Below are 17539 nucleotides of genomic sequence, written 5' to 3' on the forward strand. Positions count from 1 at the left end.
CAGAGTTATCCTAGGGGATAGGGCCTGGTATGTAAATCACCATGTACTCAACACCTAAGCACCAGGGCAGCTAATGCACTATTCAGTTAATCCTGGCAACAAACAGGCAAGGCCAGTATTCCTGTGCCACTTCACTTAGAGACGTGCAGCAAAGGGCTGAGGTCACATCGCATGTGGAGGTACAAGGCCTCAATTTGAGGCCCAAATGCCTCTGAAGTCCTCAGTATTTGCAAGTGCCTGCAGGCGTCCAACCTGGCTTTCAGAGCACAGCATGCTGAGGTTACTGCTGGACGACATCAAACTTCTGGACAGGCCTAAGTATTAACTTGAGGGGCTTCCTCCATTGACCAGGGGGTGTGCCACCTTCTGTAAACATCACCATCAACTGAAACGCACGAGAAAAATCCGACGGAAGCGTCCACTCTCACGGGTGAGAGCGGTGGGGGCACGCGCACTGGGCAGCCGCTCCAACGGCCACAGGACGCAGGCGCCCAGCGGTTCAGGGGCTCCCTGGGAGGCCTCGTGGGGCAGCTCGAGGGAGTGAGGTTGGGAGATAGCGGCAGGGGTGGGCGTCAAAAGGAATGACGTGGGGAGAAGGGAGAGATGGAGGCAGTGGATAGTGGATAGTGAAAATGGGAAAACTGGCAATTTTCATTTTCAAAATTATTTTTTTGAGATGTCATTCACATGCCATAAAATTCACCTTCTGAGGCCGCAAATTCAGTGTCATTTCGTACATTCTCAAGCCTATGCAACCATCACCATCATCTATCCCATCACGTTTTCATCACCCCACAAAGAAGCCCCCATAACCATCAGCAGGCCCTCTTCATCCCCTCCTCCTCCAGTCCCTGCAACCACACATTTCCCTTCTGTCGCTATGGTTTTGGCTTTTCTGGACATTTCATGAAATAATACAAATGTGACCACTGTGTGGGGCTTCTTTCACTTAGCATAATGTTTTCAAGTTCGTCCGTGTCGTAGCGCGTGTCAGTACTTCATTCCTTTTTATGACTGTGTAATATTTCACATATACACCACATTTAAAATATCCATTCATCCATTGATGGGCATTTCGGTTTTTTACACTAATAATCTCCATTTATTGACAGTGTATTCTGTGCCAGGCAGCACCAGGCTAAGTTACTGACCTTATTTCACAGATAGAGGCTTGGAGAGTGTGAAGAGTTTGCCCAAGATTAAGAGCTGGCAATTGGGGGAACTGGGGTTTGAACTCAGGTGAACTTCAGAGGTAATAAATTCACATGACAGAACATTAGAAAAGGTACACAAGGGTACTCAAAGAAAAGACACCCTTTTCCCCACATTCCCCAGCCACACATTTCCCTCCTCAGAGACATCTGCTTTTGCCGTGCCGTGGAATCTTCCAGAGAATTACTTATACCTCAACATGTATGTATCACAATTTATTGACTAATCTGTCCCACTGATTTGAAATGTCACTTTTATGGTATAATAGATTCTTATACGTACATATGTTACTCTTTTCAGAGCTGTCCTGACTCTTTTTTGCCTATCTTTTATGTTTGCCATTTCTCTGAACTTTTTATCTTCTTTTTGATTTAAAAAACTGTTTCCTTTTCTTGTTTGTTTCTCTTAAGGCATTATCCATTATGTTCATTCACTCGTATGATTTTATTTAATTTATTTCTGTTTGGCAGTGTCGGGTATTAGTTGCAGCACGTGGTCTCTTCGTTGAAGTGCGTGGGCTCTTTCTTGCGGCTCGTGGGCTCTTTAGTTGTGGCGCGTGGGCTCCACAGCATGTAGGCTCAGTAGTTGCGGCGTGCAGGCTTTAGCTGCCCTGCGGCATGTGGGATCTCAGTTCCTCAACCAGGGAAGTCCCCACTCTTGTATTATTTTAAATTTAGTCAGCTTTTCTGAATTTTTTTTTTTTTTATTTTGAATTCTGTCCTGAGTTCTCTCATCTTACCTAATTCTGGTTTATGCTGTTCGTTCATCTGATTTTTTATTATGGTAAAATATACATAAAACCAAATTTAGTATTTCAACCATTTTCAATTATACAATTCAGTTACAGTAAATACATTCACAGTGCTGTGCAACCATCAGCACTATCCAAATTCAAAAGAATTATGTCAAGGTCTTCCCTGGTGGCACAGTGGTTGAGAGTCCACCTGCCGGTGCAGGGGACACGCGTTTGCGCCCATTGTACGCTCACAGGTTGCAGAGCTATAAATACCAGCAACAGCCCAAACAGTGTGCACTTCTCCTTTGGCCGAGTTGGCAGCTGAAGGAGAGTGCTCGGAGCCCAGCTCTCTATCCATGGACCGATCTCACCCAAGTTCTCTATGGGCAGTTACTTAGGTAGGCCCTACCCCTCACACCCGACCCCGGCACTGGGGGACCAGCACCTGCCAGGAGGGCTTGGCTGCCCCCAGCCCGCTGCTTCGCCCACCGACTTCCCGTGGCCGGCCCGGGTCACCCAGCTGTCTATGGCCGGCTATCCACTCGCAGGCCAGCCCACAAGTTTCCAGTGACTCTGCATCTGCACTTTGCCACAGAGTCTCTGAGACCCCATTGTACCATCTCGCAGGCCCTGCGGTCCTTTCTGGGGGTCCTTTTCTTAATCTGCATGCGAGGCAATCAGAAGAAGTCGGTGATGGGTGCTCTCACCTCTATGATGTCCCGGAGCTCAGTGTCCGCAGTGGACATAGTCACCGTCAGTTTGGCGCGCGGCCAGTCAGTGTCGCGCACGACACCCAGCTGTGTCCCGTCCTGCAGCACAGAGCAGACGGTGTTGAGGGCCCTGGGAGAGAGCGGGAAAGGGATGGCCAACAGGAGGAAGACCCCACAGTCATAGGGGGGAACGACGGCCAGAGAAGCAGCCCCGATGGCACCGTTGATGCACGACCTGCATTTAAGCCCCTGGGAGTCTCTTTCTTCGTGCCCATACCTGGACCTCTGCAGAGACACCTCCATGCCAAGAGGGCAGAAGACAGTTCCAGCAGGACACTACACACCTCTTGTCTGAGCTCCTGCCCCCAAAGAAATGCCATCACGAGCTCATATAGCTCCACTCGAGGTTTCCCACCCGAGAAGAGAAGGAGGGTTCCCGCCATACCGCAAGGGCTGCCCCAGAAGTCCTCAAAGAAAGGGAGCGAGGAGGGTCCTCTGTCGCCCTCTGCAGCTCCGGTCGTTTCCCAGATGAAAAGCCAGCCTGACAAGGATGCAGAGGCAACAAGTGGGCAGAAACAGGCCTGGAGGAACTGCTCCCCCACATCTGACAGTCCCAGGCCCCCAAAACGCAGGTTTCCTCTACTGGCGCACAGGCGAGGGGAGACTCTGAGGCTGCCCTCTCCCCCTCAGCTGGGTTTCCGGGTCTCCGCCCAAGACCTAGACTCGGAGAAGGAAGCAAGGAAGCAGCGCTCCAGCGCATCCTCCGAAGCCTGGCTCCTGGCTGGCCCGCTCCTGCCACTGCTGCGGCTTCCCTTCCCTACTTCATCTCGGGACCTCCTAGGAAGGGGTCAGGAGGAACCCCTTTACAGCCCGAAGCATCCGTCACAGCTGCGGTGGACGCCAGACTTGCCTATCCTGTGGCTCTCAGCGCCTCCCGAATGGAGTCCAGCACACCAGTGTGTGTGGACTCTCCTATCTTCACCCCACAGAGCCTCCCTCTCGTCACCAGCCCTATTGCCCCGCTCCCCCCAATCGTGCCCATTACGTGGACTGTAAGTTCCAGACACTCACCCGTCTCACAGCAGAGAGGAAACCCCGCCTGACAGCTCTCTCCTGTATTTGAAACGGAGAGCTCCAGCCTTCGTGCATGCTCCAGCCCCCCCAGCTAATCCCAGCCACGCACAAGCATCTTCTGGGGGTTCATAATCGAGAAATTACACCTTGGGCACATATGCCAGCAGCACTCAGCTGTGTTTAGGGAGCCCAGGAGCCAATACGCAGGCCATCTCTGAGGCCCCTGATTGGCAGCAGTGAGGAAACCCCGCCTAAGACAGCTCTCCCCTGTATTTGAAACAGAGAGCTCCAGCCTTCGCCTCTGCTCCAGCTCCACCAGCTAAGCGCAGCCACGCACAAGCATCTTCTGCGGGTTCATCATCGAGAAATTCCACCATGGGCACCCATGCCAGCACCCAGCTCGATTTTGGGAGCCCTGGAGCCACTACCCAGCCCATCTCTGGGGCCCATAATTGGCAGCAGTGAGGAACCCCCGCCTATGACAGCTCTCTCCTTTATTTTAAATGGAGAGCTTCAGACTTCGCCTTTGCTCCAGCCCCACCAGCTAAGCGCAGCCACGCACAAGCATCTTCTGGGGGTTCATGATCTTCAAATTCCACCGTGGGCACACATGCCAGCAGCCAACTCGGTTTTGAGAGCAGAGTGTCTGTCCAGATCTGAGCTGCATATTTTCAGCTCTCAGCATTATAGCAGGAATCTGGGCCCCCTGAGCACCACACACAGCAATGGGGGAAGCGTGGCTCTGAACTCCGGGGCCCTGCTCACCAGAGCTACCCCCATGGTGACCACGGGACCCATCCGCGCACAAGCATCTTCTGGGGGTACATCATCAACAAATTACACTGAGGGCACCTATGACAGAATCCAGCTGAGTTTTGGGAGCCCTGGAGCCATTACCCAGCCAATCACTGGGCCCCTGAGTGGCAGCTGCGAGGAACGCCCGCCTAGGAAAGCTCACTCCTGTATTTGAAATGGAGAGCTCCAGGCTTGGTGTATGCTCCAGCCCCCCCCAGCTAAGTGCAGCTGCGCACAAGAATCTCCTGGGGGTTCATTATCTTCAAATTACACAGTGGACACCCATGCCAGCACCCAGCTGGGTTTGGAGAGCAGAGCGGCTACCCAAGATCTAAGCTGCATCTGTTCAGCTCTCAGCATTATAGCAGCAATCTGGGCCCCCCGAGCACCACACACAGCAATGGGGGAAGCGTGGGCCTGAACTCCAGGGCCCTCCTCACCAAAGCATCCCCCATGGGGACCACGGGACCCAGCACCGCACAGGCATCTTTTGGGGGTTTGTCATCGACAAATTCCTCCGTGGGCACCCATGCCAGCACCCAGCTGGGTTTTGGGATCAGAGCGGCTGCTCAAGATCTGAGCTGCATCTTTTCAGCTCTCAGAATTACAGCAGGCACTAGGGCCCCCCGAGCACCACACACAGCAATGGGGTAAGTGGGGTTCTGACCTACAGGGCCCTCCTCACCAGAGCTAACCCCATGGTGACCACGGTGCCCAGCCCCGCACAAGCATCTTCTGGGTGTTCATCATCGACAAATTCCACCATGGGCACCCATGCCAGCACCCAGCTGGATTTTGGGAACGATGGAGCCACTACCCAGCCCATCACTGGGGCCCCTGATTGGCAGCAGTTAGGAACCCCCGCCTATGACAGCTCTCTCCTGTATATGAAACGGAGAGCTCCAGCCTTCTCATCTGTTCCAGCTCCCCCAGCTAAGCGCAGCCGTGAACAAGCATCTTCCGCGGGTTCATCATCGACAAATTCCACCGTGGGCAACCATGCCAGCACCCAGCTGGGTTTTGAGAACAGAGCAGCTGCCCAAGATCTGAGCTGCATCTTTTCAGCTCTCAGAATTACAGCAGGCACTAGGGCCCCCCGAGCACCACACACAGCAATGGGATAAGTCGGGTTCTGACCTACAGGGCCCTCCTCACGAGAGCTACGCCCATGGTGACCACGGGCCCCAGCCCCGCACAACCATCTTCTGGGGGGTCATCATCGTCAAATTCCTCCATGGGCACCATGCTAGCACACAGTTGGATTTTTGGAGCCCTGGAGCCAGTACCAACCCCATCTGTGGGTACCCTGATTGGCAGCAGAGAGGAAGCCATGCCTATGGCAACTCTCTCCTGTATTAAAAACGGAGAGCTCCAGCCTTCGCCTCTGCTCAAGGCCCCCCAGCTAGGAGCAGCCACGCACAAGCATTTCCGGTGTTTCATCACTGACAAATTCCACCGTGGGCACCCATGCCAGCACCCACCTGGGTTTTGAGAGCAGAGCAGCTGCCCAAGATCTGAGCTGCATCTTTTCAGCTGTGAGCATTACAGCAGGAACCAGGGGGCCCCTGAGCACCACACACAAAAATTGGAGAAGCGTGGGCCTGAACTCCCAGGCCCTCATCAAGAGAGGTACCCCCATGGTGCCCACGAGACCCAGCCCCACACCAGCATCTTCTGGGAGTTCATCATCGACAAATTCCACCATGGGCACCCGTGCCAGCACCCAGCTGGATTTTGGGAACGATGGAGCCACTACCCAGCCCATCACTGGGGCCCCTGATTGGCAACAGTTAGGAACCCCCGCCTATGACAGCTCTCTCCTGTATTTGAAACGGAGAGCTCCAGCCTTCTCATCTGTTCCAGCTCCCCCAGCTAAGCGCAGCCGTGCACAAGCATCTTCTGGGGGTTCATCATCGACAAATTCCGCCGTGGGCAACCATGCCAGCACCCAGCTGGGTTTGGAGAGCAGAGCGGCTACCCAAGATCTAAGCTGCATCTTTGCAGCTCTCAGCATTATAAGCAGCAATCTGGGCCCCCCGAGGACCACACACAGCAATGGGGGAAGCGTGGGCCTGAACTCCAGGGCCCTCCCCACCAGAGCTTCCCCCATGGTGACCACGGGACCCAGCACCGCACAAGCATCTTTTGGGGGTTTGTCATCGACAAATTCCTCCGTGGGCACCCATGCCAGCACCCAGCTGGGTTTTGAGTGCAGAGCGGCTGCCGAAGATCTGAGCTGCATCTTTTCAGCTCTCAGCATTACAGCAGGAACTTGGGCTCGCTGAGCACCTCACACAGCAATGGGGGAAGTGGGGTCCTGACCTACAGGGCCCTCCTCACCAGAGCTAACCCCATGGTGACCACGGGCCCCAGCCCCGCACAAGCATCTTCTGGGTGTTCATCATCGAGAAATTCCACCATGGGCACCCGCGCCAGCACCCAGCTGGACTTGGGGAACGATGAAGCCACTACCCAGCCCATCACTGGGGCCCCTGATTGGCAGCAGTTAGGAACCCCCGCCTATGACAGCTCTCTCCTGTATTTGAAACGGAGAGCTCCAGCCTTCTCATCTGTTCCAGCTCCCCCAGCTAAGCGCAGCCGTGCCCAAGCATCTTCTGGGGGTTCATCATCGACAAATTCCGCCGTGGGCAACCATGCCAGCACTCAGCTGGGTTTGGAGAGCAGAGCGGCTACCCAAGATCTAAGCTGCATCTTTGCAGCTCTCAGCATTATAAGCAGCAATCTGGGCCCCCCGAGGACCACACACAGCAATGGGTGAAGCGTGGGCCTGAACTCCAGGGCCCTCCCCACCAGAGCTTCCCCCATGGTGACCACGGGACCCAGCCCCGCACAAGCATCTTTTGGGGGTTTGTCATCGACAAATTCCTCCGTGGGCACCCATGCCAGCACCCAGCTGGGTTTTGAGAGCAGAGCGGCTGCCGAAGATCTGAGCTGCATCTTTTCAGCTCTCAGCATTACAGCAGGAACTTGGGCTCGCTGAGCACCTCACACAGCAATGGGGGAAGTGGGGTCCTGACCTACAGGGCCCTCCTCACCAGAGCTAACCCCATGGTGACCACGGGATCCAGCCCCGCACCAGCATCTTCTGGTGGTTCATCATCGACAAATTCCACCATGGGCACCCATGCCAGCACCCAGCTCGATTTTGGGAGCCCTGGAGCCACTACCCAGCCCATCTCTGTGGCCCATAATTGGCAGCAGTGAGGAACCCCCGCCTATGACAGCTCTCTCCTTTATTTGAAATGGAGAGCTTCAGACTTCGCCTTTGCTCCAGCCCCACCAGCTAAGCGCAGCCACGCACAAGCATCTTCTGGGGGTTCATGATCTTCAAATTCCACCGTGGGCACACATGCCAGCAGCCAACTCGGTTTTGAGAGCAGAGTGTCTGTCCAGATCTGAGCTGCATATTTTCAGCTCTCAGCATTATAGCAGGAATCTGGGCCCCCTGAGCACCACACACAGCAATGGGGGAAGCGTGGCTCTGAACTCCGGGGCCCTGCTCACCAGAGCTACCCCCATGGTGACCACGGGACCCATCCGCGCACAAGCATCTTCTGGGGGTACATCATCGACAAATTACACTGAGGGCACCTATGACAGAATCCAGCTGAGTTTTGGGAGCCCTGGAGCCATTACCCAGCCAATCACTGGGCCCCTGAGTGGCAGCTGCGAGGAACGCCCGCCTATGAAAGCTCACTCCTGTATTTGAAATGGAGAGCTCCAGCCTTGGTGTATGCTCCAGCCCCCCCCAGCTAAGTGCAGCCGCGCACAAGAATCTCCTGGGGGTTCATTATCTTCAAATTACACAGTGGACACCCATGCCAGCACCCAGCTGGGTTTGGAGAGCAGAGCGGCTACCCAAGATCTAAGCTGCATCTGTTCAGCTCTCAGCATTATAGCAGCAATCTGGGCCCCCCGAGCACCACACACAGCAATGGGGGAAGCGTGGGCCTGAACTCCAGGGCCCTCCTCACCAAAGCATCCCCCATGGGGACCACGGGACCCAGCACCGCACAGGCATCTTTTGGGGGTTTGTCATCGACAAATTCCTCCGTGGGCACCCATGCCAGCACCCAGCTGGGTTTTGGGATCAGAGCGGCTGCTCAAGATCTGAGCTGCATCTTTTCAGCTCTCAGAATTACAGCAGGCACTAGGGCCCCCCGAGCACCACACACAGCAATGGGGTAAGTGGGGTTCTGACCTACAGGGCCCTCCTCACCAGAGCTAACCCCATGGTGACCACGGTGCCCAGCCCCGCACAAGCATCTTCTGGGTGTTCATCATCGACAAATTCCACCATGGGCACCCATGCCAGCACCCAGCTGGATTTTGGGAACGATGGAGCCACTACCCAGCCCATCACTGGGGCCCCTGATTGGCAGCAGTTAGGAACCCCCGCCTATGACAGCTCTCTCCTGTATATGAAACGGAGAGCTCCAGCCTTCTCATCTGTTCCAGCTCCCCCAGCTAAGCGCAGCCGTGAACAAGCATCTTCCGCGGGTTCATCATCGACAAATTCCACCGTGGGCAACCATGCCAGCACCCAGCTGGGTTTTGAGAACAGAGCAGCTGCCCAAGATCTGAGCTGCATCTTTTCAGCTCTCAGAATTACAGCAGGCACTAGGGCCCCCCGAGCACCACACACAGCAATGGGATAAGTCGGGTTCTGACCTACAGGGCCCTCCTCACGAGAGCTACGCCCATGGTGACCACGGGCCCCAGCCCCGCACAACCATCTTCTGGGGGGTCATCATCGTCAAATTCCTCCATGGGCACCATGCTAGCACACAGTTGGATTTTTGGAGCCCTGGAGCCAGTACCAACCCCATCTGTGGGTACCCTGATTGGCAGCAGAGAGGAAGCCATGCCTATGGCAACTCTCTCCTGTATTAAAAACGGAGAGCTCCAGCCTTCGCCTCTGCTCAAGGCCCCCCAGCTAGGAGCAGCCACGCACAAGCATTTCCGGTGTTTCATCACTGACAAATTCCACCGTGGGCACCCATGCCAGCACCCACCTGGGTTTTGAGAGCAGAGCAGCTGCCCAAGATCTGAGCTGCATCTTTTCAGCTGTGAGCATTACAGCAGGAACCAGGGGGCCCCTGAGCACCACACACAAAAATTGGAGAAGCGTGGGCCTGAACTCCCAGGCCCTCATCAAGAGAGGTACCCCCATGGTGCCCACGAGACCCAGCCCCACACCAGCATCTTCTGGGAGTTCATCATCGACAAATTCCACCATGGGCACCCGTGCCAGCACCCAGCTGGATTTTGGGAACGATGGAGCCACTACCCAGCCCATCACTGGGGCCCCTGATTGGCAACAGTTAGGAACCCCCGCCTATGACAGCTCTCTCCTGTATTTGAAACGGAGAGCTCCAGCCTTCTCATCTGTTCCAGCTCCCCCAGCTAAGCGCAGCCGTGCACAAGCATCTTCTGGGGGTTCATCATCGACAAATTCCGCCGTGGGCAACCATGCCAGCACCCAGCTGGGTTTGGAGAGCAGAGCGGCTACCCAAGATCTAAGCTGCATCTTTGCAGCTCTCAGCATTATAAGCAGCAATCTGGGCCCCCCGAGGACCACACACAGCAATGGGGGAAGCGTGGGCCTGAACTCCAGGGCCCTCCCCACCAGAGCTTCCCCCATGGTGACCACGGGACCCAGCACCGCACAAGCATCTTTTGGGGGTTTGTCATCGACAAATTCCTCCGTGGGCACCCATGCCAGCACCCAGCTGGGTTTTGAGTGCAGAGCGGCTGCCGAAGATCTGAGCTGCATCTTTTCAGCTCTCAGCATTACAGCAGGAACTTGGGCTCGCTGAGCACCTCACACAGCAATGGGGGAAGTGGGGTCCTGACCTACAGGGCCCTCCTCACCAGAGCTAACCCCATGGTGACCACGGGCCCCAGCCCCGCACAAGCATCTTCTGGGTGTTCATCATCGAGAAATTCCACCATGGGCACCCGCGCCAGCACCCAGCTGGACTTGGGGAACGATGAAGCCACTACCCAGCCCATCACTGGGGCCCCTGATTGGCAGCAGTTAGGAACCCCCGCCTATGACAGCTCTCTCCTGTATTTGAAACGGAGAGCTCCAGCCTTCTCATCTGTTCCAGCTCCCCCAGCTAAGCGCAGCCGTGCCCAAGCATCTTCTGGGGGTTCATCATCGACAAATTCCGCCGTGGGCAACCATGCCAGCACTCAGCTGGGTTTGGAGAGCAGAGCGGCTACCCAAGATCTAAGCTGCATCTTTGCAGCTCTCAGCATTATAAGCAGCAATCTGGGCCCCCCGAGGACCACACACAGCAATGGGTGAAGCGTGGGCCTGAACTCCAGGGCCCTCCCCACCAGAGCTTCCCCCATGGTGACCACGGGACCCAGCCCCGCACAAGCATCTTTTGGGGGTTTGTCATCGACAAATTCCTCCGTGGGCACCCATGCCAGCACCCAGCTGGGTTTTGAGAGCAGAGCGGCTGCCGAAGATCTGAGCTGCATCTTTTCAGCTCTCAGCATTACAGCAGGAACTTGGGCTCGCTGAGCACCTCACACAGCAATGGGGGAAGTGGGGTCCTGACCTACAGGGCCCTCCTCACCAGAGCTAACCCCATGGTGACCACGGGATCCAGCCCCGCACCAGCATCTTCTGGTGGTTCATCATCGACAAATTCCACCATGGGCACCCATGCCAGCACCCAGCTCGATTTTGGGAGCCCTGGAGCCACTACCCAGCCCATCTCTGTGGCCCATAATTGGCAGCAGTGAGGAACCCCCGCCTATGACAGCTCTCTCCTTTATTTGAAATGGAGAGCTTCAGACTTCGCCTTTGCTCCAGCCCCCCCAGCTAAGCGCAGCCACGCACAAGCATCTTCTGGGGGTTCATGATCTTCAAATTCCACCGTGGGCACACATGCCAGCAGCCAACTCGGTTTTGAGAGCAGAGTGTCTGTCCAGATCTGAGCTGCATATTTTCAGCTCTCAGCATTATAGCAGGAATCTGGGCCCCCTGAGCACCACACACAGCAATGGGGGAAGCGTGGCTCTGAACTCCGGGGCCCTGCTCACCAGAGCTACCCCCATGGTGACCACGGGACCCATCCGCGCACAAGCATCTTCTGGGGGTACATCATCGACAAATTACACTGAGGGCACCTATGACAGAATCCAGCTGAGTTTTGGGAGCCCTGGAGCCATTACCCAGCCAATCACTGGGCCCCTGAGTGGCAGCTGCGAGGAACGCCCGCCTATGAAAGCTCACTCCTGTATTTGAAATGGAGAGCTCCAGCCTTGGTGTATGCTCCAGCCCACCCCAGCTAAGTGCAGCCGCGCACAAGAATCTCCTGGGGGTTCATTATCTTCAAATTACACAGTGGACACCCATGCCAGCACCCAGCTGGGTTTGGAGAGCAGAGCGGCTACCCAAGATCTAAGCTGCATCTGTTCAGCTCTCAGCATTATAGCAGCAATCTGGGCCCCCCGAGCACCACACACAGCAATGGGGGAAGCGTGGGCCTGAACTCCAGGGCCCTCCTCACCAAAGCATCCCCCATGGGGACCACGGGACCCAGCACCGCACAGGCATCTTTTGGGGGTTTGTCATCGACAAATTCCTCCGTGGGCACCCATGCCAGCACCCAGCTGGGTTTTGGGATCAGAGCGGCTGCTCAAGATCTGAGCTGCATCTTTTCAGCTCTCAGAATTACAGCAGGCACTAGGGCCCCCCGAGCACCACACACAGCAATGGGGTAAGTGGGGTTCTGACCTACAGGGCCCTCCTCACCAGAGCTAACCCCATGGTGACCACGGTGCCCAGCCCCGCACAAGCATCTTCTGGGTGTTCATCATCGACAAATTCCACCATGGGCACCCATGCCAGCACCCAGCTGGATTTTGGGAACGATGGAGCCACTACCCAGCCCATCACTGGGGCCCCTGATTGGCAGCAGTTAGGAACCCCCGCCTATGACAGCTCTCTCCTGAATATGAAACGGAGAGCTCCAGCCTTCTCATCTGTTCCAGCTCCCCCAGCTAAGCGCAGCCGTGAACAAGCATCTTCCGCGGGTTCATCATCGACAAATTCCACCGTGGGCAACCATGCCAGCACCCAGCTGGGTTTTGAGAACAGAGCAGCTGCCCAAGATCTGAGCTGCATCTTTTCAGCTCTCAGAATTACAGCAGGCACTAGGGCCCCCCGAGCACCACACACAGCAATGGGATAAGTCGGGTTCTGACCTACAGGGCCCTCCTCACGAGAGCTACGCCCATGGTGACCACGGGCCCCAGCCCCGCACAACCATCTTCTGGGGGGTCATCATCGTCAAATTCCTCCATGGGCACCATGCTAGCACACAGTTGGATTTTTGGAGCCCTGGAGCCAGTACCAACCCCATCTGTGGGTACCCTGATTGGCAGCAGAGAGGAAGCCATGCCTATGGCAACTCTCTCCTGTATTAAAAACGGAGAGCTCCAGCCTTCGCCTCTGCTCAAGGCCCCCCAGCTAGGAGCAGCCACGCACAAGCATTTCCGGTGTTTCATCACTGACAAATTCCACCGTGGGCACCCATGCCAGCACCCACCTGGGTTTTGAGAGCAGAGCAGCTGCCCAAGATCTGAGCTGCATCTTTTCAGCTGTGAGCATTACAGCAGGAACCAGGGGGCCCCTGAGCACCACACACAAAAATTGGAGAAGCGTGGGCCTGAACTCCCAGGCCCTCATCAAGAGAGGTACCCCCATGGTGCCCACGAGACCCAGCCCCACACCAGCATCTTCTGGGAGTTCATCATCGACAAATTCCACCATGGGCACCCGTGCCAGCACCCAGCTGGATTTTGGGAACGATGGAGCCACTACCCAGCCCATCACTGGGGCCCCTGATTGGCAACAGTTAGGAACCCCCGCCTATGACAGCTCTCTCCTGTATTTGAAACGGAGAGCTCCAGCCTTCTCATCTGTTCCAGCTCCCCCAGCTAAGCGCAGCCGTGCACAAGCATCTTCTGGGGGTTCATCATCGACAAATTCCGCCGTGGGCAACCATGCCAGCACCCAGCTGGGTTTGGAGAGCAGAGCGGCTACCCAAGATCTAAGCTGCATCTTTGCAGCTCTCAGCATTATAAGCAGCAATCTGGGCCCCCCGAGGACCACACACAGCAATGGGGGAAGCGTGGGCCTGAACTCCAGGGCCCTCCCCACCAGAGCTTCCCCCATGGTGACCACGGGACCCAGCACCGCACAAGCATCTTTTGGGGGTTTGTCATCGACAAATTCCTCCGTGGGCACCCATGCCAGCACCCAGCTGGGTTTTGAGTGCAGAGCGGCTGCCGAAGATCTGAGCTGCATCTTTTCAGCTCTCAGCATTACAGCAGGAACTTGGGCTCGCTGAGCACCTCACACAGCAATGGGGGAAGTGGGGTCCTGACCTACAGGGCCCTCCTCACCAGAGCTAACCCCATGGTGACCACGGGCCCCAGCCCCGCACAAGCATCTTCTGGGTGTTCATCATCGAGAAATTCCACCATGGGCACCCGCGCCAGCACCCAGCTGGACTTGGGGAACGATGAAGCCACTACCCAGCCCATCACTGGGGCCCCTGATTGGCAGCAGTTAGGAACCCCCGCCTATGACAGCTCTCTCCTGTATTTGAAACGGAGAGCTCCAGCCTTCTCATCTGTTCCAGCTCCCCCAGCTAAGCGCAGCCGTGCACAAGCATCTTCTGGGGGTTCATCATCGACAAATTCCGCCGTGGGCAACCATGCCAGCACTCAGCTGGGTTTGGAGAGCAGAGTGGCTACCCAAGATCTAAGCTGCATCTTTGCAGCTCTCAGCATTATAAGCAGCAATCTGGGCCCCCCGAGGACCACACACAGCAATGGGTGAAGCGTGGGCCTGAACTCCAGGGCCCTCCCCACCAGAGCTTCCCCCATGGTGACCACGGGACCCAGCCCCGCACAAGCATCTTTTGGGGGTTTGTCATCGACAAATTCCTCCGTGGGCACCCATGCCAGCACCCAGCTGGGTTTTGAGAGCAGAGCGGCTGCCGAAGATCTGAGCTGCATCTTTTCAGCTCTCAGCATTACAGCAGGAACTTGGGCCCGCTGAGCACCTCACACAGCAATGGGGGAAGTGGGGTCCTGACCTACAGGGCCCTCCTCACCAGAGCTAACCCCATGGTGACCACGGGATCCAGCCCCACACCAGCATCTTCTGGTGGTTCATCATCGACAAATTCCACCATGGGCACCCATGCCAGCACCCAGCTCGATTTTGGGAGCCCTGGAGCAACTACCCAGCCCATCTCTGGGGCCCATAATTGGCAGCAGTGAGGAACCCCCGCCTATGACAGCTCTCTCCTTTATTTGAAATGGAGAGCTTCAGACTTCGCCTTTGCTCCAGCCCCCCCAGCTAAGCGCAGCCACGCACAAGCATCTTCTGGGGGTTCATGATCTTCAAATTCCACCGTGGGCACACATGCCAGCAGCCAACTCGGTTTTGAGAGCAGAGTGTCTGTCCAGATCTGAGCTGCATATTTTCAGCTCTCAGCATTATAGCAGGAATCTCGGCCCCCTGAGCACCACACACAGCAATGGGGAAGCGTGGGCCTGAACTCCAGGGCCCTCCCCACCAGAGCTTCCCCCATGGTGACCACGGGACCCAGCCCCGCACAAGCATCTTTTGGGGGTTTGTCATCGACAAATTCCTCCGTGGGCACCCATGCCAGCACCCAGCTGGGTTTTGAGAGCAGAGCGGCTGCCGAAGATCTGAGCTGCATCTTTTCAGCTCTCAGCATTACAGCAGGAACTTGGGCCCGCTGAGCACCTCACACAGCAATGGGGGAAGTGGGGTCCTGACCTACAGGGCCCTCCTCACCAGAGCTAACCCCATGGTGACCACGGGACCCAGCCCCGCACCAGCATCTTCTGGTGGTTCATCATCGACAAATTCCACCATGGGCACCCATGCCAGCACCCAGCTCGATTTTGGGAGCCCTGGAGCCACTACCCAGCCCATCTCTGGGGCCCATAATTGGCAGCAGTGAGGAACCCCCGCCTATGACAGCTCTCTCCTTTATTTGAAATGGAGAGCTTCAGACTTCGCCTTTGCTCCAGCCCCCCCAGCTAAGCGCAGCCACGCACAAGCATCTTCTGGGGGTTCATGATCTTCAAATTCCACCGTGGGCACACATGCCAGCAGCCAACTTGGTTTTGAGAGCAGAGTGTCTGTCCAGATCTGAGCTGCATATTTTCAGCTCTCAGCATTATAGCAGGAATCTCGGCCCCCTGAGCACCACACACAGCAATGGGGGAAGCGTGGCTCTGAACTCCGGGGACCTGCTCACCAGAGCTACCCCCATGGTGACCACGGGACCCAGCCGCGCACAAGCATCTTCTGGGGTTACATCATCGACAAATTACACCGAGGGCACCTATGACAGAATCCAGCTGAGTTTTGGGAGCCCTGGAGCCATTACCCAGCCAATCACTGGGCCCCTGAGTGGCAGCTGCGAGGAACGCCCGCCTAGGAAAGCTCACTCCTGTATTTGAAATGGAGAGCTCCAGCCTTGGTGTATGCTCCAGCCCCCCCAGCTAAGTGCAGCCGCGCACAAGCATCTCCTGGGGGTTCATTATCTTCAAATTACACAGTGGGCACCCATGCCAGCACCCAGCTTGGTTTGGAGAGCAGAGCGGCTACCCAAGATCTAAGCTGCATCTTTTCAGCTCTCAGCAGTATAGCAGCAATCTGGGCCCCCCGAGCACCACACACAGCAATGGGGGAAGCGTGGGCCTGAACTCCAGGGCCCTCCTCACCAAAGCATCCCCCATGGTGACCACGGGACCCAGCACCGCACCGGCATCTTTTGGGGGTTTGTCATCGACAAATTCCTCCGTGGGCACCCATGCCAGCACCCAACTGGGTTTTGGGATCAGAGCGGCTGCTCAAGATCTGAGCTGCATCTTTTCAGCTCTCAGAATTACAGCAGGCACTAGGGCCCCCCAAGCACCACACACAGCAATGGGGTAAGTGGGGTTCTGACCTACAGGGCCCCCCACACCAGAGCTAACCCCATGGTGACCACGGGCCCCAGCCCCGCACAAGCATCTTCTGGGTGTTCATCATCGAGAAATTCCACAATGGGCACCCGCGCCAGCACCCAGCTGGATTTGGGGAACGATGGAGCCACTACCCAGCCCATCACTGGGGCCCCTGATTGGCAGCAGTTAGGAACCCCCGCCTATGACAGCTCTCTCCTGTATTTGAAACGGAGAGCTCCAGCCTTCTCATCTGTTCCAGCTCCCCCAGCTAAGCGCAGCCGTGCACAAGCATCTTCTGGGGGTTCATCATCGACAAATTCCGCCGTGGGCAACCATGCCAGCACCCAGCTGGGTTTGGAGAGCAGAGCGGCTACCCAAGATCTAAGCTGCATCTTTGCAGCTCTCAGCATTATAAGCAGCAATCTGGGCCCCCCGAGGACCACACACAGCAATGGGGGAAGCGTGGGCCTGAACTCCAGGGCCCTCCCCACCAGAGCTTCCCCCATGGTGACCACGGGACCCAGCCCCGCACAAGCATCTTTTGGGGATTTGTCATCGACAAATTCCTCCGTGGGCACCCATGCCAGCACACAGCTGGGTTTTTTTTGTTTTGTTTTGTTTTTTTTTTTTTGCGGTATGCGGGCCTCTCACTGTTCTGGCCTCCCCCGTTGCGGAGCACAGGCTCCGGACGCACAGGCTCCGGACGCGCAGGCTCAGCGCCCATGGCTCACGGGCTGAGCCGCTCCGCGGCATATGCGATCCCCCCAGACCGGGGAACGAACCCGTATCCCCTGCATCGGCAGGCGGACTCTCAACCACTTGCGCCACCAGGGAGGCCCCCCAGCTGGGTTTTGAGAGCAGAGCGGCTGCCGAAGATCTGAGCTGCATCTTTTCAGCTCTCAGCATTACAGCAGGAACTTGGGCCCGCTGCGCACCTCACACAGCAATGGGGTAAATGGGGTCCTGACCT

This window comes from Mesoplodon densirostris, chromosome 14, assembly GCF_025265405.1.
Source record: "Mesoplodon densirostris isolate mMesDen1 chromosome 14, mMesDen1 primary haplotype, whole genome shotgun sequence".
Lineage (NCBI taxonomy): Eukaryota > Metazoa > Chordata > Mammalia > Artiodactyla > Ziphiidae > Mesoplodon > Mesoplodon densirostris.